This window comes from Sebastes umbrosus, chromosome 16, assembly GCF_015220745.1.
Source record: "Sebastes umbrosus isolate fSebUmb1 chromosome 16, fSebUmb1.pri, whole genome shotgun sequence".
NCBI lineage: Eukaryota > Metazoa > Chordata > Actinopteri > Perciformes > Sebastidae > Sebastes > Sebastes umbrosus.
In genome coordinates, this window is record NC_051284.1 from 14,245,289 (window position 1) to 14,270,192 (window position 24,904).

General features: G+C 42.2%; 1 long non-coding RNA gene across 3 annotated transcripts; it reads right to left on the reverse strand.

Moving 5' to 3' along the window:
- Positions 1–1,803: 1,803 nt before the first annotated feature.
- LOC119474631 lies at positions 1,804–24,699 on the reverse strand. Of its 3 annotated transcripts, none has more exons than XR_005203604.1 (7): positions 24,555–24,699; positions 17,394–17,469; positions 14,736–14,933; positions 6,519–6,589; positions 6,034–6,199; positions 4,000–4,121; positions 1,804–2,870 (listed from the first exon to the last, which is right to left on the reverse strand). It is a non-coding gene; the product is annotated as an uncharacterized LOC119474631 (long non-coding RNA). The 3 variants fall into 3 exon arrangements; XR_005203602.1 differs by lacking the exon at positions 24,555–24,699 and adding an exon at positions 18,010–18,143; XR_005203603.1 differs by lacking the exons at positions 4,000–4,121; positions 24,555–24,699 and adding an exon at positions 18,010–18,143.
- Positions 24,700–24,904: the final 205 nt, after the last annotated feature.

The following is a 24,904-nucleotide window of genomic DNA, read 5'->3' on the forward strand; positions in this document are numbered from 1 at the left end:
TCTCAGGAGATCAGAAAGAACATTATAGACCTTCATGTTAAAGGTAAAGGCTATAAGACCATCTCCAAGCAGCTTGATGTTCCTGTGACTACAGCTGCACATATTATTCAGAAGTTTAAGGTCCATGGGACTGTAGCCAACCTCCCTGGACGTGGCCGCAAGAGGAAAATTGATGACATATTGAAGAGACGGATAATACGAATGGTAACCAAAGAGCCCAGAACAACTTCCAAAGAGATTAGAGGTGAACTCCAAGGTCAAGGTACATCAGTGTCAGATCGCACCATCCGTCACTGTTTGAGCCAAAGTGGACTTAATGGAAGACAACCGAGGAGGACACCAAATCATAAAAAAGCGAGACTGGAATTTTCCAAAATGCATATTGACAAGCCACAAAGCTTCTGGGAGAATGTCCTTTGGACAGATGAGACAAAACTGGAGCTTTTTGGCAAGTCACATCAGCTCTATGTTCACAGACGAAGAGATGAAGCATCCAAAGAAAAGAACACTGTACCTAATGTAAAACATGGAGGAGACTCGGTTATGTTATGGGGCTGCTTTGTTGCATCTGGCACAGGGTGTCTTGAATCTGTGCAGGGTGCAATGAAATCTCAAGACTATCAAGGCATTCTGGAGCGAAATGTGCTGCCCAGTGTCAGAAAGCTTGGTCTCAGTTGCAGGTCATGGGTCCTCAAACAGGATAATGACCCAAAACACATCTAAAAACACCCAAGAATGGCTAAGAACTAAACATTGGACTATTCTGAAGTGGCCTTCTATGAGCCCGGATCTAAATCCTATTGAACATCTGTGGAAGGAGCTGAAACATGCAGTCTGGAGAAGGCACCCTTCAAACCTGAGACAGCTGGAGCAGTTTGCTCACGAGGAGTGGGCCAACATACCTGTCGACAGGTGCAGAAGTCTCATTGAGAGTTACAGAAATCACTTGATTGCAGTGATTGCCTCAAAAGGTTGTGCAACAAAATATTAAGTTAATGTTACCATCATTTTTGTCTAGGCCAGTTTCATTAGTTTGTTTTTTTAAATGATTCTGTTGAACCATAATTCAAAAGCAATGTCTCATTTTCATTAGTTAATTTTCAGCAAATTTTTATTTATTATTACTTTTGTCAGTTTCAAGTTATTTCAGTGACCATTGTGGGTTTTTCTCTCTTTAACGGAACGTTACCAACAACTTTGCCTACGTCTGTATATCAAAAATGAGGCATGATACACACCCCACAGAAGTCTGTATCACTGACATGCACATGCTTCTTAATACAAATATTTGAAACACAATCTGACAAATTACTGGCGTAAACTATATTCAAATCCCCTGTATTATTTCGGTTTTCCTGTTATGTGTCTGTGATAATAGAAAATATGTTGATCCTTCATTGTTGTGTATTATTACTTTATTCCCTACAGTAGGCTATACAAAAATCAATATGTTCCTGTAAACTATAGGGCTGTAGCTAGGATTGTAGAAATACTAGGGTCACGAGTCAAAGCCCCCCAACTCCCCAAAAAGAAAGTCTTACATTTATTTATTTATTAATTTATAGCCTATGCATTTTCATAGTTAAATGTTCAAGTGTATATTCTGTAAGTCTGATCTAAAATGAACAATTATTTCGAAGAAAATTCCTCCGAAAAAAATCAACCAAACTCAACACAGCTGATTAAACTCTGACTAAAATAACTGTCTCAGAACTTTGTATCTATTTTCCATATAATTAGTACCAAATTAAAAGGGTCTTTCCAGGAAACTTCCTAGGAAATTTAAAGGAAATTTTGGACCTGTAAAATGAAATTACCTTTCCCCAAAGATCTAATTTGTGTTTCAAAGCATTTCAAACGTTTTATTAAATATAATCTTACTTTGTGTAACTTATCACGTCCAGTGTTTGTTGTGGCTGCTGTCATTGAGGTGGTGTTTCAACTCTGCAGTGATAAAGGCTGAGTTAATTGTGCATTATATTGTCAGTTGAAACATGTATAATACTCATTACAATATAATGCAGTGCAACACATTATAAATTCCCACACAAACAAAGACCTCAAAAGGAGGGAGTGCAGGTCCCCCATTAATCACAGGGTTGGCTGTTTGATCCCCAGCTTCCCCGTTCACATGTCGAAGTATCCTTGAGCAAGACACTGAAGCCCAATCAACCCAACCCTAAAGGTTAGTCCACAGCCTTGCACGACTCCTCCGCTGCCATCGATGTGTATGTGAATTGTAAAGCGCCTTGGATAACCATTTACCTCAGAAATTGCCATATAGTTGAATCAAACTTTCTATGAGTTTCAATAGAAATCAAACAGAGTAAGGTTTAATGTACATTGATAAATGTACATGTATGTAACATTTTGTTAATTTCTTCAAACAAAATCCCAAACCATGTTACGTTTGTAGATTACAGTAATTCTATTACTTCTGCACCTTTTAAAACAATAGTGTACTAATAAGTGTTTTATGGTGTGACAACACTCAGTAATGAAGAATTGTCTCTCAAAGCCAGTGTGTTGCTGAATGAAGCAACAAAAAAAAAGTAATTTACCACTTCTTTCATCTCTCAGATGAAGGCAGCCCAAATAATAAAAAAATAAAAGTCTGTGAAAATGAGTACAAAAGCCATTTAATCTCTCTCATCTTCCTCTTAATAACTGCAAATTTCCCCTTGGGCCCATGGGAGAGGGCCTCTCTGTGCCGCTGCCACCTTATCTGTCGCCTCCATATTTCAGCGTGCTGAGCGGCTCCCTCAGTACCCAGCCCCCGGCCTCCTCTCGCCGGGGCCTGTGGGGAAGCTGGGCTCCTGGGCCTGCCATTGTTCTGGCCTGGGAGGAAAGTCCGGAGAGAGCCCTGAAAGCTGGAGAGTGGGAATATGAAAAAAAAAAACTTGAGCCACTTCTTCATTAAGCGGCAGCCTTTCACAAGCAAACATATCAGAAACAGCCCCCTTTCAGAGGCAGTAATTAGCAATTTGGAAACCTTGCCCCCTCAGGATATACAGTTTCAATTTAGTCAGCAGCTTTAGATTCTTAGGCACTTAATATTCATTGTTTCTGCCATCTTCCCAATTTCTCGACGTACATTGTCTAGTCTTTCACTGGCGATAAAGTGTTTTATCTTTCATGTAATTCTTCCTTTCAATGAGCCCTCTGCAAGAGAAGTTAATTTTTATAAATAATTTTCAAAGGGATTTGCAGAGAATGTGAGGGATATGATAGCAAAGTGCTCTTCAGGAAGTGCCAGGCTGAATATCATATGGAGCTTGTGCTTGATTGATTAAGTCTGGCTGTAAATAGTGTTCGGGAAAAGTTCCTGCAACTTACTAGGGAGTTATATTGCAGAGAAAACCTCTGCAACTGATGACATGGATCAAAAAGTAAAGGATATAGAAGTTTAAATGATAATATTTGATAAAAGGACATCCAGATATACCAGCACAGATAAAAAAAACTCAACATTCATAGCTTGACATTGGCTCTTTGCGATGATATTACTTGTATTCCACAATTAATGACTTACGAGTACTGTTATCATTAAATATTTGCCTGCGCTTGTATTGGCATGGTAAACCCTTTGCATGGATTTAAATGTTTGCAAACTGCTTATGAAGCCAAACCACATATTGTACCTCAGGGGGGCAAGACTGACACTTATCTTTGCCACCATGGAGTCTTTGTTTCAAAATGCTACCACTTCCATTCATTTCCAATCAGCATTGTCTAATAGAAATAATTGATTTTTGCCTCTTCTCCACAAATGAAAAACGCTTGTGATTAAACATTTTGTCTCCAAATCTAAATTCCAAGATCGCCATCAACACTTGAGAAAAATAGGCAACTCATTAAAGCAAAAAAAAAAAAAAGAAGTAGCTAAGACGTGAAAAGAGGAGGCAGGGAATGAAATAATGAATGGAGTCCGAGTGAGCTATCTTTCCCAGGCAGAGCGCCACTAGGGATGCAAACTCTCAGCCACCAGAAATGAGCTACCTATCTGTGAAAAGAGTGACTGCTCCATCCTATTTGATTTGGCTCTCCTATCATCTCTTAAGAAGATGTCAGCCTTGCTTCTTCTATTGCTCTGAGCCTTTATCAACCCAGAGACGATTTCCCTGCAAAAAAAAAAAGAGGAGGGGGAGACGCATTTCAGTGCCTTTCAGAGAGCAACACTAAAGAATAAGTGTTATGCGATAAAAAGGGGGTTGTTAAATAGATCTGTCTATTTGTATGGTAATAATGATCGCTTAAAGACTCGGGGCTCCGTGACTTGTAGAACAAGGAAACAAATCTGTATTCAGGTATTGTGTTAACACGACTCTCCGAACGACCTTGTGAAACTTTCATACAGTAAAAAATGAGTTGGATTCTCCCGTTTTTTCTTTTCTTTGTTTGTGTCATTCTTTTCCTCGTCCTTTTTTAAAGTGGAGGAGTCCCTGCTCTGAGCAAAGCTGCACATCTAAAACGACTGGAGCTCTTTTGCATTTTAAATAATCTTTGTCAGATTTTTTATTGACAGATCTGGTACAGATTCTAATTTAGTATTTAATATTCAATTCAGTATATCAGAGTGTCTGGCCGTTATATGTTTGGATGCTTGTGATGTTGTGGGTTTGAATTATTGACCTTTGCTACATATCAAAGTGATTACAGCCCATTTTAAATAATATTGGCAGTTGTGGAAGACTTAAATCCAATACAAAAGTAGTAATACCACAACATATAATAATATATGTTGTGGTATATATATAATATACTCAAGTACAAAGAAAAGTCCTACTTTCATATTTTTGCTTGAGTAAAAATACACAAGTATTAGCAGCAAAATATACTTAAAGTATCAAAAGTAAAAGTACTCATTATGCAGAATAGTCCCTTTCTTAGGTTTATATACAGTATATATCTCATAATTTGATTGTTATTACTGATGCATTCATATGTAAATATCATTTTAGTGTCGTAGCAATGAACATTTTTCATCTTTAAAGTAAATAGTAAGTATAGCAGTAAGAAACTGTAAATGTGGAGTAAAACAGCGACCGAGCGAACTCTGGCGAATGGGGCGCGAAAAATTGTCCAGATATACTACGAGCGATGTCACTCTCTATTACATAGAGAGAGTGATATTGATTAACTCTTAGTTACTGTCAGCGTCGAGTTTGACCAAAGAAAATAGGTTGGAGGTGTGCGAAACTTCCCATAAATAGAGACGGGGCGAGCAAGGATACGTCGCTTTGCCTGATCGCTGACGTATGGAGCAGGTTAGGACATCTTCATTAGGAAAAACTTAAACAATCTGAAGTTCGCTTGTTTGCACCGCGTCCGATTAGGAAGAGGTGTTAAAGGGACAGTGTGTAGGATTTGGTGGCATGTAGTGGTGTGGCTGCAGATTGCAACGAACTAAATACCCTTCCGCTCACTCCTCCTTTTCTAAGACTGGCGTAACGTGAGCCACCAAGTGGCAATGTCGTTCGCCTCGCTCAGAGGCCATCCTTACCATAATAACACTACTGTAGGAGCAACGGAAGTCAGACGGCGGCTGGCGATACTACAGTTTTGCACTCTGTGGCTCACGTTAGAGCCAGTGTTTGGTTTGTCCGTTCTGGACTACTGTAGAAACATGGAGAAGCAATATAGCGGACTCTGTGAAGAAGACCCGCTCCCTATATAGATATGAAGTGCTCATTCTATCTAAGTGCAATGCTTAAGTAAATATACATAGTTACTTTAAACAACTGAATATTGGCTAAACCTTTTTGATTAATTACCAGTTCCTCACCATTGTAAGTGTATCCCAGTTTAAACATATAACCATTAAAACCACAGCGATACCTGCTGACTGTCAAAAAGCCAACCCTGAGGTCTCTCATTAGGATTCAAAGGCTCTAGTTATCTGTCCCCAGGTGGAATAATAAGCTATAAACAAAATGATCTGGAAAGCTGGCCCATAAACCTCAGGAGCATTTTTTGTTGTTGTTGTCAAGCAAATCAAACAGTAAGTAGGGGATTGTTTGTTGTTCTGCGTACCTGGAGACCCTCCTGTACATTGTTTCAGATGCATCACTGCCATGGGTGGCCATGTCAACCTGCTCCACAAAGGTGCGTTTGACGTGTCAATTTAGCAGGTGGCAGGTTGAAGCTGAGCCCGCTTAGTTGATCCTTTATCTGCTCTTTTGATATCTGCGTGGCGTGTCTGTGTAAACAACAAACAGTCCAGCCCAAAAATGTTGTGTGAATAGTGCGACTGATTCTTCAAGCACAGCACCAGAAGGTTAGAAGTTTATGAGTGAAAAGCCTCCCTGTCACTGATAGTATAATTCTCTCTGTAAATTATTTTTTGTATGAACAAATGCATACAGTGATGTAGCAATTCTAAAAGGTTAAGAATATGAAATATGATGTTAAACAAGGAAATCAATATGTTTTTATTTACCAGAGTTGAACATGAAATCCTCTGATTAGGAAAGGGATGTTGATTCCTTCTAAACCCCAGTTTGTGATGTCGCACAGACCTTTTATATTTTGACGTTATGGAAGGAAAAGTGAGTTATCCTGTTCGATAGCAGGCTCCTGGCACTGGAACCTGCAGACAGTAAAAGGAATGAACAACCATTAATGTTATTAATTACTGAGCTTTTCCTGCTAATCAATAGGTTTTTTTCACAGCAGACATTTGTGTTACTAATAATAATAATAACAATAATGGATTCTCGCTATTCAAATGTCCCAATAAGCCATGCCAGTGAGCCAGCATGCACAATACATGTTTCTGAAAATGAAAATCATGTGTAAAGGGTGGCATCAGTGCTAGTCAACAATTATAAATATACTTTTCTGAGCATTCTGTACAATACGAATAACAGAGTGGATAGTGGATGGCTGATAGCAGACTGTTTGATGGGAGCATGGAGGGCACAACACTCGGCTCACTTGCCAAGAAAATGAACAAATTCAGTGTGGAGCTGCACTGATGTGTGAAAATACTGAAAACATGAAACTTCAGTGCTCATATTCATGTGAAAATAACAGGACGTGCGATGCAAAGATGCAGCCTGTTACACGACAATGTTAACAGCCCAAGAAAGTGAGACAGAAAACGAACATGTTGTCTTTATCCGTTCTGCCCACTTGTGCAACGTAATGTATGAAATTATTCTTAACTGATGTATATGAGGCACAAGAAAACATTTCATTATGGATCTTTACTAGTTAATAGTGTGAAACATGACTTAACAAAAAACTATTACCAAACTACAGGCTGTAAATATGAGGAAAACAAAGATCCACAAATACAAACTCCTTTTGATCATAAGACGAACACTGCATCAGATCTCACGTCTCTTAATGTTGTCTTTCCATAAGAAAAAGCATCAACATTTTGATATATTTAATATATCATTGAAAGCCACCTTTATGGTCATCTCTAGTGGTCTACGACACATACAGTACCATGTAATCGCAATGTCCCTGGTTTGAGACCAGCTGGGGACCTTTGTTACATGTCATACCTCTTGTTCTCTCCTCACGTCTTATTCTAGTATCAAACTACAAAATAAAAGCAAGATTTCCGCCCCCTAAAAACAAACCCCAAAAAGTATATGGGAATTAGAAATTAACATTACTATTTGTTGTGTTTTCAGAGGTCTCTAAATGCTACGGAACGGTAAAATATGAACAACACCAATCACGTTAAAAAGCACTTATGAGCAGTATTCAAGGAGTAGAGAAAGCGTCCATAAACGTCTCACCACAAATTACAACCGTGTGCATTTTGTGTTAGTCCCTCACAACTGTATAGCTCTCCTACTGCTGCCTACTGCTGAACAGAGGAGAAGGAGGAGGAGGAGGAAGAGGAGGAGGAGGAGGAGGCAGACTACACGGAGCTCTCCAGGCCCGGCGTGGAAAGCACTAGAGGTAGATTGATTAGCCCGCTCAGTTTGGCTGATTAATCAGAGCCTGTTAGGTGGAAACGAGCACCATTTATGGCTGATTATCTTCCCAGAAGGCAAAATCTTAAAGTACAATCCACAGTGGAACTTTTCAACCTCCATTTAAACCCAGCACTTTCCAGCTCCTTATTTCTTTAATGAAAATGCTGCTAACATTTGGTTTCATGAAGTTTCACATTACTGCTGTACAAGTATCGGTCTTAGTGTTTTTCCACATGAATTTGATAATGGCCAACAAGTCAAAGTAGAAGGAAAAAAAATATTTCTCTCCGTCAATTCATGCATTAAATTCAGCAAAAATGAACATTTTACCAGACATACTAATTTCATGGCAGCTAAATGACTTATGGCTTTAAGCTATAGCCTGAACCCCGAGGCAGGGACCTCTTGATCATCCAAAGGTTTAGGCTAAAGAGGACACGTCATCAAGACATGAGAACATCCTGCTTGAGTGGTAAAATCATTTATTTATTTGTATTAATTTTGTTCTTGTCCTGTTGTTCCCGTCATTTTAACCTTCAACACATTTTTTTTTTATCAATATTAATTTTTTAAATCTATTACTGTTTTCTGTATAACAGAACTAAAGGAGCTCGGACTTAATCCTGACGTAGAAAAGACATTTTACTGTTTTAGTATTAGTTTAAAAGCCTTTTAAACTAATATTAAGATCATTCTAAGCCTTCCAAAAAGGATTACACGTGAAAACCCGCAAGACTATGTCTTTGTTCTGTGATCATGTGACCATGAAATTTCAAAGTCTCTTTTTTTCTAATAGTCTGTTTTCAGGAAAAATTACATTCTCAAGTCTAAAACAAATACTGTTATAATGAAATGAGCTGTAGTGTAAATGAAGGTGAAAACGATTTCAGATATACTCTTATTTTGATTTTATACATTGAAATATTAAATATAAACGTCCACATAGTCAGAATAAAACATAAAAATATGCTTTGAATTCACATATTTTCACATTTCTACATCTTGACCTGTCTTGTGTTAATTTCTCTGTGTTTATGTTTATTATTTTAATTTGTGCTTTAACGTTTTAAATGCATTTCCTGTTGAGTGTTCCAGTATGTAAATCATTTTGAATAGCTTTTATGCGTTAAAAGTTCTGTTTTAACCTGAAACAACAGTGAATGTCCATTCCTAAAGAATTAATCGGCAACTGTTTTTATAATCAATGAATCATTTAAGTAATTTTTCAACAGAAATTTCAATTCGCATTTTCTAGCTTCTCAAATGTGAGGATTTATATAATTTGTATAGAATTGTAAACTGAATGGTTTGGGACTGTTGGTTGACATGTGACGACATTTCCTTGGGCACTAGGAAACTGTGATTATAAATCAAGCAACTAATTAATTAATCAAGAAAAATAAGTGACAAATTAATTGATAATGAAAACAATCTTTAGTTTTAGCCCTGTTGCTATACTGTTTCATGAAACTTTCCATAACTGAGTTTACTCTGCACCATATAGCTCTAAAACCAGCAACAACAGCTTCCATCTCGTGCTACACTGAAGAACCAAAACTAAGTGACTAACTACAGGCTCTGCTCCACTAACAGTGAAAGAAAGACTTTATGCAAAGTGTCTGTGACCTTTTACATTGAAGTGAGCTTGATATTATAGTAATGCTGACACTCCCAAATTGGAAAATGAACACCTATCACCCTGAGGACAGTTGCAATCACCCTTTTCATCTTGTAGAGTTCATTCTCAATGGAGCTAAACCACAGTGTGACACGGGACTTTAACTCTCCTCTCTATCACTACCACTACAGGGGAAAGAGGCAACGATTTGCTAACATAAACTAAACTATATTGGGAGTTTGAATTTTTGTTTGATTAGTGTTTTACTAGTAGCCGCAATTTCTCTCCGAACAAAAGGAAAGGAGGTCTCTGGTGGTACCAGCGTCCTCGTCTCTGTGGTCCACCCTTTAATGTTCACACCACACCTCGTGCTATTGTCCAGCCCTGCAGCCAGAGTGGCCTTCTCCAGCCTGGTCACCCGTTTCCATTTATCTGCTGGGATAACTATAAAAATCTGTCAGGAGCAGGGTGCTTTTTTTTCCCGCTCAGCTCAGCCCAGCTGGCAGATTGAGAGCCCCCTGTAATGCACAAGTCTGTTTTTATTATTCTTGCTGGGGGAACACTATTTCATCAAGTGCATGATTCCACAGAAGAGAGAAGATAGCCCCGGCCCGGCTATATTTCTTCCAATCAAACATTCCAAGGGGAAAAAATGAGTGGGTGCCATCAAATCCCAGAATAATGCTGCCAGATTTTATGTAAAAAGAAGGACTGATGGACAAATACAGGAAGGCAAGACAAGTTTAATGACGTGTGTTCAGGAGCTGAGATTGGAAAACTGACAGAGAAAAGCAGCCTCTTTGCCGGAATATAAATTGTTGTGCGCTGTAAAAAGGCTTTTATCTGGAGTGAATATGGGACGAAATATACAGGTCAGGGTTAAGTCATTTTCTCCGGCAAGTTAAGCGAATAATGAAGGCGAGCCCGCGCGGAGAGGAGCACTGCTACTGCCAGTTTGTCTTCATTTATTATGCCAAATCTCATGATTTTGGCGTTGGCGCAGTGAGTGCTCTGGCGCGCACCGGTGGACGACATATCGCTTAATTTACACAAGGTAATGAAAGCAGGGAATGGGAGGACAAAACAATTTACCTGCTGACACGGGAAGAAGTGATTTGCGAACATGGGGGGTGAGCGAAAGAGCAGGCAGAGGGCCAGGGCCGAGGGGCGGAAGAGGAGCAGAGATAGGGATGAGGGGAAGGAAAGAGGGAAAGGGGGGGAGGCATAGAAGAATAAAAAGACAGGGAGGTGGAGAGAAAAACAAAAGGATGAGGACGGCTTCAGGTGATGATGATGGCTTTGATGAGGCAACAGTAAACTCTCACTCTGTCTCTCCCTCCCCCACAGACACACACACAAAAATATGTGCAATCAGGGGGCGAAATTGACCTCAAATCTGGAGGGTCTGCGCTGACAAGGCCCTTGTTTTACTCCTCCTTTCCCCACCAATTGTAATCACTTCTCAGAGAGCCACTTGTGTGGCAGCAATGGGAGGCTTGAACATCACTCTGGAGCCGCAACAGGTATTTTCACCCAAAGACCAAATGTCTGACTGCCGTCTCACACCGAATTTTGTTGACCAGTTCAGTGATTAATGTAGTTTTAGGGCTGTCAAAATCAACGTGATAATAAAGCGTTAACGCAAATTCATTTTAACGCCACTAATTTCTTAAATGCATTACCGTAACTAGAATGAAGATACTGGCATCATATGAAACTCAAAAAGCCAATGAATCCATTACCAACCATGTCATACTAGCTTGTCGCTAAATAACGCTCTGAACTTACGCAAAATTTTGGTGAAGAAAAACTGTGATGGCCATTTTCAAAGGGGTCCTTTGACCTCTGCCCTCAAGATATGTGAATGTAAATGGGTTCTATGGGTACCCACGAGTCTCCCCTTTACAGACGTGCCCACTTTATGATCATCACATGCAGTTTGGGGCAAGTTATAGTCAAGTCAGCACACTGACACACTGACAGCTGTTGTTGCCTGTTGGGCTTGAGTTTGCCATGTTATGATTTGAGCATATTTTGAATTTATTTTTATTTTTTTGCAGTACCTGTGAGGGTTTCTGGACAATATTTGTCATTGTTTGTTGTTCTTAATTGATTTCCAATAATAAATATATACATACATTTGCATAAAACAAGCATATTTGCCCACTCCAATGTTGTTAAGAGTATTAAATACTTGACAAATCTCCCTTTAAGGTACATTTTGAACGGATAAAAAATGTGCAATTAATTGCGATTAATTATGGACAATCATGCGATTAATCACAATTAAGTATTTTAATCGATTGACAGCCCTAGTATTTTTAAATTTTTTCATGCATCTAGCATCATTTCAGATAAAAAAAATGAGGTTTATCTGCACTGCAAAGATGTCACCTACCAGCATAATTTGCTCTGTATCCACATATATTGGAAAGTTACCCAAATTAAGATCACCACACAAATGATCTAGATCAAAATTAGTGCTGTCAACAGCCAATCACTCCATGGATGCGTTAAAAGTGCCCGATTGGCCATTCAGCTGATGGCCTTCCACACAAAGAGTCTAGCCGAGACTCCCTGACAATATGGCCGGAGCAGCACTGTAATTTTCCAATCACTAGCCCTTCAGGCAAGGCCACTCCTTAGGGCAGTAAGATCAGATGAGCTCCGGCATTTTCTTTTGTAAGAGGCCAAACTCTATTTGTCTGCTCACAGGAACAAAAACAATCAGGGGGCCGAGAGAGACCGGCTTTTTGGTCTCTCTGGAGATGGGCCAAAGACAGAGCAGCAGGAGGAGGAGGAGGGGGATGGAGGTGGTGGGGAGAGGGACAGTGGGGTGACACAGATAACCGAGTCCCCCCCCTCCCGCCCGCTGTGGGTGGTTGGTTCTGGTGATGATGAACGGGGACGCGGCTCAGCACCAGGTCCCTGCTGTCAGGGCTCTCTGCAGGACGAGACAGAGAGAGGAAGTGTCACTCTCGGCGGGCCTGCTGGGCCAACCTGGACTCTGCTGAGTCCTGCTGCTCGAGTCTTCACAACAAATCAAACACCATAACACCCACCCCTCCCCGTACACGGCCACACACAAAGCCAGGCCTCCGCCACTGTCTGGAAGAATGTGTTAGAAAACGTAACCAGCATACTGCATCTGAATATCTGGCTTCTAGTTGGTTTAGGGCCATTCGGCTGGGCTCTCCTTGGAAGAGAAACGAGTCCTTGGGCTGCGGTTGTAAAGGGTGGGTGGGGGGGTTCCCTGCAGCCTCTGCTCTGTCTTCCACCCTCCCCTGGCCGCAGCTCTCTCCACAGGCTTATTTCCCCTCACAATGAGAGGTGACAGTGAACAGTGGAACTCGTCAGTGTGAATAACACGCAGTCATGCTTGGTGAGACCCTCTGGTGGAGCGCGACACACTCACACAGTAGCACACACACCGAGGCTCAAGGGCCCAGCGGTAGGCACGCTGTCAACCTCAGTGCACTGCCTTCCATTACAGCTTAACTGGGGACAAATTGAGCAATCTGATGGGTTAAATTTTGACATGTTTGCCCGTCTGACCCGTGTTTGTTGTACAGTACAATCACTTTCCACAGCTCTATGGGGTGAAAACGATGGGCTACATGAGTTCTTAATGAATGCAATCAACATAACGTTCAGTCTCGGATCATGACGAAGGTCAGAGCGCCGTTTTTCAAAACTCAGCTGAGCTCACATTACTGTGCCATCAGGTCTGTGGTGGACGCATGTCCCTCAGTGATGTGCTGTTCTCTTGAGTCTTGCCGTGTCCTTCAGCGGCACCTTATAAGAGCAGTCCATAACACAACCAGTGGTCAGGCTTAATTTACCCACTTTCTCTGTCCACTGCCCCATCAGCATATAGTATCACATAACTGCTAATGGGCTAATGGAGGGGTGGGGGGAGAGGAGCAGGAGCGAGAGGAAGACGGCGATAGTTAGGGAAATGGAGATCAGGTTCATCCAAACATTTAATAACTTATCCAATCTGGAGCGTTCACCTCTTACTGGGCTAATTATATCATTTAACTTGCCTGGAAGAAGGGGCCAGCGTGGACACTGCTTCTTACAGTGTCATCACATAATTATGACTTATGCCAGCGTGGCCTAGCAAGCCGGATGAAGTCAGCTTGCCATAAATTTTAATGATCACTTAGACAATATGAACATTCGCATGGCTTCCACGGCATTGGCGGAGGAGAAAAGCCGAAGTGTGGAAACACATGGAGAAGAGGTAAAAGGAGAGGAGCTGCGTGCTACAGGACGCAGAGGGAGGAGATGTTTGTGTGACATGTTTTGGGGAAGGTGAGTTTAGACTGGGTAGACTGGGATCAGGTTCTGTGGTCACCGGGCTGCTAAGAGGCCAACGTCAGGCTGTCAGAGGGCTAAACACCAGAGTATAGTCTGTTTCAATGGAAAAACAGCAGCTGACACTCAACGCTCGCGGGCCAACTGCTGACCTCATTCTGCGAGTAAAAGGCGCTGGACGGAGGGGAAGAAAGCCTGGCGCGTCCAATATGGAAAGTCCGTGCTTTATTCCTCAGTGCAGCAGAAGTTTCTAATAACTTTCAAAAGTCGGGAAAAAAAGAGAAACGGCCATAATGGTGGGAAAATAGATGGGGCATAATGAAAAGGGCTGAGTGTCTTTTTTTTTAATAGCTGTAAAATGGCTAATTAGCCCTCCATGATTGATCATTGTGGGAGCACGCATTGGGAGGTTTGAGTCTCCTGGGCTTTAATAGTTTTCTGGTAAAATAATTTTACATTTCTGGTGTAATTAAGGAATGTTCTGTGACCTCTGTGACCTTTGAGCGTGGTATGGGGAAAATCTTTTTACAAGGGGCTCATTTAATGTTGCATCAGTAAATATTTTGTATAAGATATCTTAGCATTAAAAACATGAGTGTAAACCTATACTGCAGAATGAGGGATATTGATTTCAAGATGCAGGTGGCCTATCCAGATATTCTGCACTTATGAAAAAAGGAGAGCCGGCCAAAGAGAAGCTGAAGCTCTCTTGCACTTAATATTAATGTGTTTTGTGGCTATCCTGTTTCAGGAGGACCCAGGTCCTGCGGTGGAGCGATTGAATGACAGAGATTACCTGTTTGGAAAGCCCCACGAGACAGCTGATTGATAATGCATGACATAAAAATGTTTTTGTTTACCCACAGATATGGCTTTGAGCCGGGTTTCAGTTTCTTGTTTTTTCTTCAGAAACCTGATTCACTGGACTGAAGTGGATTGAGGGGAGTCTCGGGTCAGGAGGTCTCGACTGAGCGTCGACTGCGGCATCTGGATCCGTAGGTACCTGCTCGACCGGGGGGTCGTCCACATCATATTCATCCCATTCAGCCCGTGTTGTCCTAGAGGGAATATAACATGAAAACATAATCTCACACCACAATTTCATTCCTTCAGCAGCATTAGATTAGATTGAAACTTCCCTGCACACTTTCCCGGGGCTGTCAAATGAGCTGTCAGTCATGTGTCAGAGCCGGCCCCTGCTCATCTGCTCTAATACATCACACAGCCTTTTATATGGATCAGTATGAGGGGGACTCTCTACACAAACGCCAGCAGCTCCTCCGCTGGGACACGGGGTGATTGATAACATTTCCCCAGCTCTTCACACTCATGCCCATTTGTATAGTTGGTTGGAGAAGGGCCCCTGGTGTCCACTGACATCCACAGTGCCCATCATCGCCTCGCGGAGAACATGACATCAGCCTCGGAAACACAGCAACCCGCTCTGATACATGCCAGGAATGGGCAGCTTTCCATTCATAAAGTACAGCCTGACAGCCATTGACAGATCACTTGTACTGGATGCTGATATTTGTATTTCCTGAACAATGAAAGCAGGACGGGAAACTGGCTCAGGTGCCACTTGGAATTAAAGATGTCAGCTATTAAATCAACTATATAACCGCAGTTGATAAATGTTTATTGCTCATTAGTATGTCCGTACAGCTTTAATGCTTTAGAAATGCTCAGCTGCTGACTCTATTCTGAGTGTTGAGATCACTGAGGGGACTCCTGAGCCTGTTTTTGTGTACAGTTATATTGGCATATTGGCCGGGCTAATGGCCACTTGGCACATAGACAGTTATCCATCCCAATCTCAGCCTCACTAATCCAATTGAGGCAACCTGCTTGGCATGAGAGAGACTCATCTGTCTTTACTGTTCATTAATAGGGCTCCTCCTCGAGCTCGGAGCCCATTCACATTCCTTCGGATCGGACCGAAAGCGAACCCTCTTACTGAAACACTGGAGGTTCAGCAGGGAGGGGGGGGATATATAATCACTTCTCAGACACATAATCACTGCTGTGTGGGGTAAAGTATCAGAAAATATGAAACCTCCCTCAGGGATGAGCTACATATTTTCACAGACAGTATAAAAAACACTTAGGTATGTGATTCAGCTCAATATCATGACGACAATGCTGTGTTTTTTTTTTTCAAGCCTGTCTCACTCGGTCCTGAGTAAAGAGCCTTCTTGAGATTGTTTTTTTTCTCTTGCCATGGCAGGGCTTTATGTCTAGCGGTGGAATGATAATAATGTTTCTAATCTTGTTACATTGCACACAGAATTGTCTTCTATGTTAATGATGGGCCAGCCCCCTCCCTGCTCCACTGAGATGCTTACTTTCAATTTGTGTACTGTCATCTCCCCGCCACACGCTTGAAATTGATGCACCCTCTTCCTTTTAATTAAATCAAAAAACAGTCGGGGGTCCGGGCAGGTGGGGGGGCCATGCTCCCATATACAGCCATCATAGAGACCTGGCTGACTCCAGGATGAATCAGGGTTGCTCCTGTTCGTCTTTCTGTTTGTTGTTTATGCTGCCAAATCATTGTATGTATGAAATTGGCATCAGATTTAGATTACAGGGCACAAAAAGGATGTCAATTAAGTTAAAGAAACTGATTTTTAAATCTTAATCAAATGTTAGGAAAAACTATTTTCTTTTGGGTTCCACTACATTCTAACTTTCTTATTGATTTCAGTCAAAAAGCCAGTGGATATTCATCCTGGTAAATAAATAAATAAATAAGTAACAATCCCAGGAATCTCTCTCAGGTAGGTTTGCCCTCGGGCAGAGCTGGAGCCAAAGTCTAAGAAATGAGAGCGTAAAATTCCCACACATTAGAAGGCGGATAATTGGATTTCCTGTGTCCTGTACGGTGGGCGGTGTGGTTCCTGCAGCTGTGACATTATCAAGGTAACATAACCTGAAGGCTGCGGTGTAGCAGCACAGGCCCCGCAAGGCCTGTCCTCCAGTTCCACATCACTGCCTGCTTGGCTATTCATCCTGTGGACCCTGCAAATGAAATTATGGGAGGAAGAGCAAAGGACATTCTTTGGGAATTAATCCCATTTATGCCTAAACCCACTTCAGATTTTTATAGTGAGGCCCTCTTTAGATGTAAGGCACATTTACAATTAGACAAGGCCTTAGGAGGATTGAAAGAAATACTGTGTGTTTGTTTGGCGGGGGGGTAATTTGTAGACACAGACAGGATATAGAAAAGCTCAGAGAAAAAAATGAAAAACTGAAAAAACTGAAAGTTATTCTCGAAAATCGGTTGTCATTGAAACACATGACACCAACCATCCCTTCGTTGTGATATTACAGCATGGACAACAACAAACAGATGTGAAAATGTATTAATTATGAGATAAATAAAAATGTAAATAATATATTCTACACTGCTGCTGGATACATGAATCTACAGCAGCCAAAATTAAAATCGGAGTATTTAAAAACAATATTTCCAATTATAAAGGCAGTGGACATATTATATTACAGACACTTACTGTGGTCTTTGCAGTCATATCCCATGCAGCCTTGACTCAAGCAGTCCTGCACATATACAGTCCACCAGTCTCTATTCTGAAATATAAAAAAAACCCATACAATTATAAAATATAAAAAGTAAAATATAAAATATAAATTACTACTATAATGTTTTAGAAAGGTATTGTACAGTTATCCTTACTTTTTTCTTAAATATCATGCTGCAAACCACTACACTAACCTACATTAACATCACTAAAAACTCATTATTGAGGAGGCTACCTATAGTGAATGAATATAGAAATGTGTAGTATTATGGCAATTATTATTATCAAATTATTATTAAAACTATTATGTATGTGTTTAGGGTAGAAAATAAAAAATAGATATTTTGTTCACAAGATGACTGACATTTACTTTCTCTGTGGAGGCTTCAGTTTGACAGGTCAGTGCTATTTATTATTCCACAAATACTATTTTTTGGAGCAGTTTAGCATAACCTAGAACAAGAACAGCCTTGCTATAGTGCAACAAAGTGGCCTTAAAATTTCAACCTGGGTCACCATGTCAAAATACCTACAATAAAGTTGCAAAAGAAAAGGCTAACTGTCTTTAAAAGTGATGTTTCCATTTTACCTGTAATGCAGATGCTCTAATTGTAAACTGCCTTCTTGGTGTAATACTCTGCTTTGCAACTCTAGTTTGAACCAGAGAGCCACAGAGAAAGCGCCTGACATCAATTAGCCCTTCTGTTTGCTCTGAGGAAGCACTGCAGATAAACACTGCCCCCTAGTGACGTCACGAGGATACAACAAACTGAAATATAATCCCAACATGGTTTTGTTGAAACTAAAGCCTTTCGCTCTTTGGGATTTTTGATTTATTTAAAAAAAAAATGATTTTCTTAAACTTAATAAAGTTGTAGGACTTTATTAGTATGTGTATATAATAATGCAAAAATAACTTTTTTTTTTATGAAATAGATGATTTGTAATTTTGTTTTCCATCTAGACCAAAAGGACCAATTTATTGTTGTTCAGTTTCACTTTTAAAATATCTATAATTAACTGTTTATATACAAATTATTCCAAGTATTCACTCAGAGAGAAATATAAAAAAAAATAATGCATATTATTTTGAAATCCCTGTACAAAATATTATATAATATTGGGTTGGTAACCTGGAGATACAAGCTGGACACACACACACACACACACACACACACACACACACACACACACACACACACACACACACACACACACACACACACACACACTATTAGTACAAGGCCTGGGCTGATTACAGCTCCTTCACTGTCCTCATCAAGACCAGTGCAGACCACAGTCAGAGATGAGAGGCCCCAAACACACACACATACACACTGCACATACAATAATCTGTTCTACCCACTGCACACATACATACTGTACTTATAAACACACACACAAACAAACACACATAAACACACACACACACACACACACACACACACACACACACGCACACACACACACACAGACAGCGTACAGCCTCCTCAGGCAGCCTCAGAGCTCAGACAGGTCCCTGCCATTATCCCGTCCTCTACCCTAAACACGCAGTTTTAATTTCAAAGCTCTGATTAGCTGATGATTGCATGACAGCCGCCGAACCAGGTTCCCTTTTCGCCCGGCTCCCAGACTGCAACTCAATCATGCCCAATTAGTGGGTCCCCAAACACTCTCTCTTATTAGAGGACTCATAATCGACTCATTGTGTCCTGATTTGGCAAATAAATCACTCTGGAGGCTGCTGACTCCCCCCCACCACCACCTTCCCCCCTTTCTCTCTCCCCCACTTCTCTCACCCTGTCTTTCACTGCCCACTCCCCGTCTTTTCCTTGTCCAGGGGTTCAGTGACAACGTTTTCAGGCGTGCTTTTCATTGGAGCTGACAGTTTGAGCAACGCCGGACTCCTTTTTCCTTTTTTTTTATTCCCCCTGAAGAATGAAGAATAATTTAGCAGCTAAGGCAAGGCAGGCAGCATGCGGGTGTCCTTGTCCTACAAGGTTAAGAATCCATTCCATCTGAGCAAGAAAGGAGTGAATTAAAATAAATGATGGCCAGATATTTATTGCGAGTTTGTAGATGAAGCCAAGTCACTCCAGTGGACCAGCGGGGCCTGGGCTGCCAGTGGCTCAGTGTAGCCGAGTGACCTCCCTACCTCTCCCTGCCTAACTGGGGAATAACACTCAATGTCACATTACTCCCATCCCGCATTTGATATATTTATATCTAGAAATGCATGTGTTGGGGACATCAGGGTAAAACGTGAAATGAGATAGCAGGACGTATATGAAATCATCTGGTTGCGGGGATGCTAAAAATAATTGTAACTTGATTGAAGGAGGGGAATTCTTGAGAAAATTGAGCTTTGGAGACGCGGACAAGGAGAACCTGAGACAGGACAGGAAACATGGAGACACAAATGTCCTTCAATGTGGAGACACAAAACTCAAGGCCGCTCTGACAGACAGTAAATGTATTATATGTATGGTTTAAGTAAAGGTACAACCCACTGACTGATGTTCATTATCACGTTGCTTATGAATCCTTTAGGGAAAATCATTGCTCTACACATTAATAGTGTTCTATCAATTATAGGGGCCCACAAGTTGAAAGGGCCTTCAAAAAAAGATTTTTCAGCAGGGCCCGGTGCAACAATCTTTCCCAGAGTTCATAGCTCCATACAGTTCCTCAGGACAGAGATCCAACATGAGAGCTTTACAGACTCAGCGGGTGGACCAGCTTGAGCCCGGGGGCTTGCGGAGCACTGGGAGGCCTGTGATGTTGCACGCATGCAGGAAACCAGTGGACTGTGATGTAGTGGACTCAGAGTGAGACCCAAAGAGTAGCTCTAGCAACGTCCCACTGTGACGGTGAGCTCCCTCTCCGAGCTCAAACAGCTTCTCCTACAGTAGCAGATCCTGTGAAGTAACCGCAGGATGCTGCTGTCCTTTATCCAAACCAAACCGAGCCTTTCCCCCTATACATCGTCTCCCCTTCCTCCACTCTACCAAGGGCTATGTGTGTAGTGTGTGTGTTTGTGTGTGTGTGTGTGTGTGTGTGTGTGTGTGTGTGTTGAGTGGTCATTAGTCTCTGTTTACAGTGGAGAGAGCCTGGCCAGCTGGCATGTGACGTGTGATGTGCCGCGCTGTGGTCTACCACTGTGAGACCCCCGTGGCAGAGTCGTGGAGGCCCAGCAACCCCCTTCCCCAGGCGGGCCGCAGAGACCGCATCGAGCCCTCGGCAGATGGAGCCTCCAGCGTTTCTCGTCTCTCTTCCACGAGCGAAGAAGAGGTGGAGCGAGCGCTGGAGGTGGGACTGGCCCCGGCCCCCATCACAGATGCCAGGAGAAGGCTGAGACTCTGGCGAGACCCTGCTGGGAGGGGTGCTGGGCCGGAACAGGTGCAATCTCAGCCCCTCGATCCCCTCTGTCAGCACCTCGGTGGTGGAGCCCGCGCTCTCTTCCTGTCCTCGCTCCTTCTCATTCACACACCCGAAAGGTGTTGTGGGGCTACATCCAGCCCCCCTCCCTCCACCCAGCAACAAATCCAGACACCAAAAAATCTCCACCGGACACAGCGCTCTTGTTTCTTCCTCTCAAAAAGGAACAAAAATAAAAAAGTTCAAAGTACATTAACAGAAGTGTGTTTGTGACCCTCAGAGGGCAAACAGTGGAGTTGTGTTGACTCAGGCGTTTTCCTCTGCTGGCCATGATAAGCTCCTCGGCTGACCTCCCCACTGCCGGGGGGCCAACACAACCACTCTCCCATCAGCCCTTGCTTTATCGCCAGTGGCTACAAGACAAAGAGGTTCTGCTGTATACCCGGCTGCGGACGGCATCCTGCATGATGGAAAGAGTTTATGACAGAGGGTGGGGGGGGGGTGTGGCGAGGCCCAACAGGCCACCTTGACCTCTCTCTGCTCAGAGGACCTTGGTGAACCCCGTCCCATTGCCCCCAGCCCCCCACAAGCGACCTGGCCACTCCAACCGCCACTGAGTTATTATCATAATTTCCCGGAGAGGCATTGCAGGGCCTCCGCGATCAGAGAGGCATCCGTGTTTTACAGAATGTTTTGTGTTTTATTGCCTTTAAGTCACTCATAGGCCAACGGAGAGGGCCCACAATGATAAGAAAACCAGTCATGTGAAAAATGAAGGACCTCGCGCACAGGACTGAGAGGTGAGGAAGGGAAATAATAAAATACATGACAAATGTGGAGCTCGACTGTATTTCATGTTCAAACCCGGCTCGCCTTACGACCCTCGGCTGCACTAAAAACATATGAGGGGAAATAATAATAATGAATTCAGCCAATCTCACTGTTACAAAAAGAACAGAAGCTTTTTTTTTCCCATCTCATGGTTTACACTTGAAAAAAAACTCTCATTTCACCCTCCCGGGTCCTTTGACAACATGACGGCCGTAAGATGCCCAGGGGCATTCAAAGCTGCCACCGTCCCAGCCATTTCATGTCCGAGCCCACCTGGGGTAAACAAAAAAGAGACTTGAAGCGATAGAATATTAACTAAAGAAGAGAGGAAAATAGCACTGACAAAACTGAAAATACTTTTCAACCCGTCAAACTTTCGGTCTTAAAAAACACCACTTTCATTGTCTCTTTTGTGGACTAATTCCCCCTCCTCTCCCACAACCCCCTGCGGGTTTTTAAAGGTGCAGTATATCTAATGAAAAATAAAACATCTGTTTAATCTAGCTATTTCAAAAGCAAATCCCCTTTTGATCAAAAAATGATATTGATCTGACTGCCTTAGTTGTGTGGCGAGGATTTCTCCTTTAAACTTGAAATATCATGGAGTCTTTGTGGCAAATCAATACTGCGGCTGCTTTTTGAGGCTTGTTTCAAAGGGCACAAGACCCATTTGAATATGGTTGATATAGTTGAGCTAAATTAATGTGTAAAACATGATCTCGTCCTGGCTTTAAAAGGGGGATGTCTTTATTTTCTTGCGTTTTTAAACTGCTAATAATCCTCTCATGACCGCTTCATGGCACCTGACTGATGCAGTGCAGGCTGGGTCAGCGACAGGGAACCTGTGACAGGCACGCGGCCCCTGGTGGAATGAACTGGTCCTAATGTTCCCTGAGCTTTAGCGTGTCTGTCCTCACCCCTCACTCTGTGTCTGCGGGGCCCCGGCATCGGGCCCCAGCTATCTCCACATCTCCCCATTTTCTTTAATTACACCTCAGCATATTGCTTTTGGGCCATATGGAAGGCAGATATTGAGACCAGATAAGATGTATAAACTTCTGTCAACACCACAGCATATTAGGTAGAGCTGGAAGCATATTATCTCTATTCTATCCTTCCAATTAGCGCCCAATATCAAAATACATTAAGACAAGCCTGTCGACGGGGAGCAGGAAAAAACATTACATTAACGGGGCCTTCGTCCGTCTTTTTTATTAAAATTGTATTACTTTCTTGAGTTTATTTTCTTTGCCACAAAATGAAAAGTCATTTCCACCAAGGGACCCAATAAAAACACAGATAAATTACCCATTTAAACTCAATGGCCTGAGAACTCCCTGTGATCAGCTGGTCCATACTGGCCTAAAGGTTTTACGGTGGGTCTTCAGTAACAAACTGCTGCTTTAAAAACAAACAGTGTTGAGTCACACGAGAAAACTTATTTTCCTACATAAACTCTGAGATTTGGTGAGCCACGGTGTGCCTTCAAATCAAAGGATTTTAAACACTGTGTCATTACAGGAACATTTTGAATGAAATATCGGATTACAGAAGCATGCACTGGGGCAACATGGATTTTTACAGCAGTAATGGCTCCATTATTTTAATAGAAAAATGTCAAGGAAAAACAAATTACACCCTAAACCCATGCGAGGCCTGTATCGTCTGATCTGATATACACAGCATCAACGTGGCCTCGGACTCAGCTCACCTCCCGGTGACACCATGTTCATCTGAAAGCTACCGCCATAACCAAAAAGCTCTCTGAGAACACAACTGTCTTCTTCACTAGAAATAATGTACATATTGTAGCTGTTTTGACGTGATTGAATTCACTGCACCCAGACAGTGAGAGGTCATCGTGAGCCTCGCTGCAGCATCAGGATATATACTGTATGCACTGGGAGACGCGGAGAGAATAAAGGAGAAGAGAGCGGCAGGATGAGGGAGTAGAGAGAGGTCACTTTGAGAAGCTGGATGCAAGCATATGCCAAACAGCGTCTCTCTCTTTCTCTAATCCCCTCTCTGATCCACCGATGCTCAGGCCAATCATTTGAGGCCGGCCACAACCCGTGATCACTGGGCCCTAATCTGAGTCCTCGGCCCGTCCGCAGTCCACCTCAGACAGCACCGGCCGGCTGCCAGCAGAGGAGTGGCAGGCTTAGCCTTCTCCAGAGAGACAGCTAGAGGTTGTCTCTACATGGATGGGCACTTCGCAGCTCGGCGGGGGCGGGAGGAAGGGGCAACATAGCAGCTGCTCGGGGCATATGGGCAGAATTCATTAAGTCTGGCTAAATAAGCCAATTGTGGAGGCGGTAAAAAAAAGTGTGCGTTTGTATGTCTGATAGAGAAACAGAGATCACTCACTGCGTCTGAGCACTCCGCTCAAATATTCTGCCACACACACAAATATTCCGAGCACAAATATCCCGTGTGATAGCTTCGTCCTGAGGTATTACACTTGATGAAGTTGATTCAAGGCCCACCAAATGAAAAAAACCTGGATCTATTTGTGATGGGCAGTGATTGAGCTGTTAGATGCATAGATTATGTGTCCTTGAGGACTTTGCTGTGCATCACCAAATGTCATGAGACCGCTGTCTGCCTCAGAAATAAACCTAATCACAATCTGTAAATGTTACAGCTGTTTCTCTAATAGACCTGGCCTGACTTTGGAGGCCTGCATTTATATTCACACACATGAACCAAAGACAAAACTGAATGCTGATACACGCGACCGGCACATGTTGAAGACGTGGTATACAACGTAAATCATATCAGATTCTGTGTGTCAGTGTCAGAGCCAATGTTGATTTAAATTCAGAGCTGAAAACATGTGTATTCCGTCCTGTGTGACCTGTTTTGTTGGCTCGATATTCAGTGTTATCCCATTGTTGTGTTATTTCACTTTAAAAACACACACACCTGACACCAGCTGCTGTCTTGTTTCCGACTTGCATCCATTCCTCTTTATCCAGTAAAACGTATAATGTATGCTAATCCCCCAGGTGTCAATAGGAACTTCGTTCAATGCATTTGAGATAATAGTGAAGAAGGGGTTGCTCCTATCGAAGACCTGGAAGATAAAGTCAATGGCACAGTCAATAACAATAAGGTTGTAGGCTTTAATGAGGAATGTTAATTTGAACACAATCAACTGGATTTCAGCTTAGCTGATTATCAACCTTGGACTTGTATGAGGGTGTTGATAATGCTGGCAGTACAAGGAGGGCATTTTTTATCTATGACAGCTTTTTTCAGAGGAGCTTTTCAAA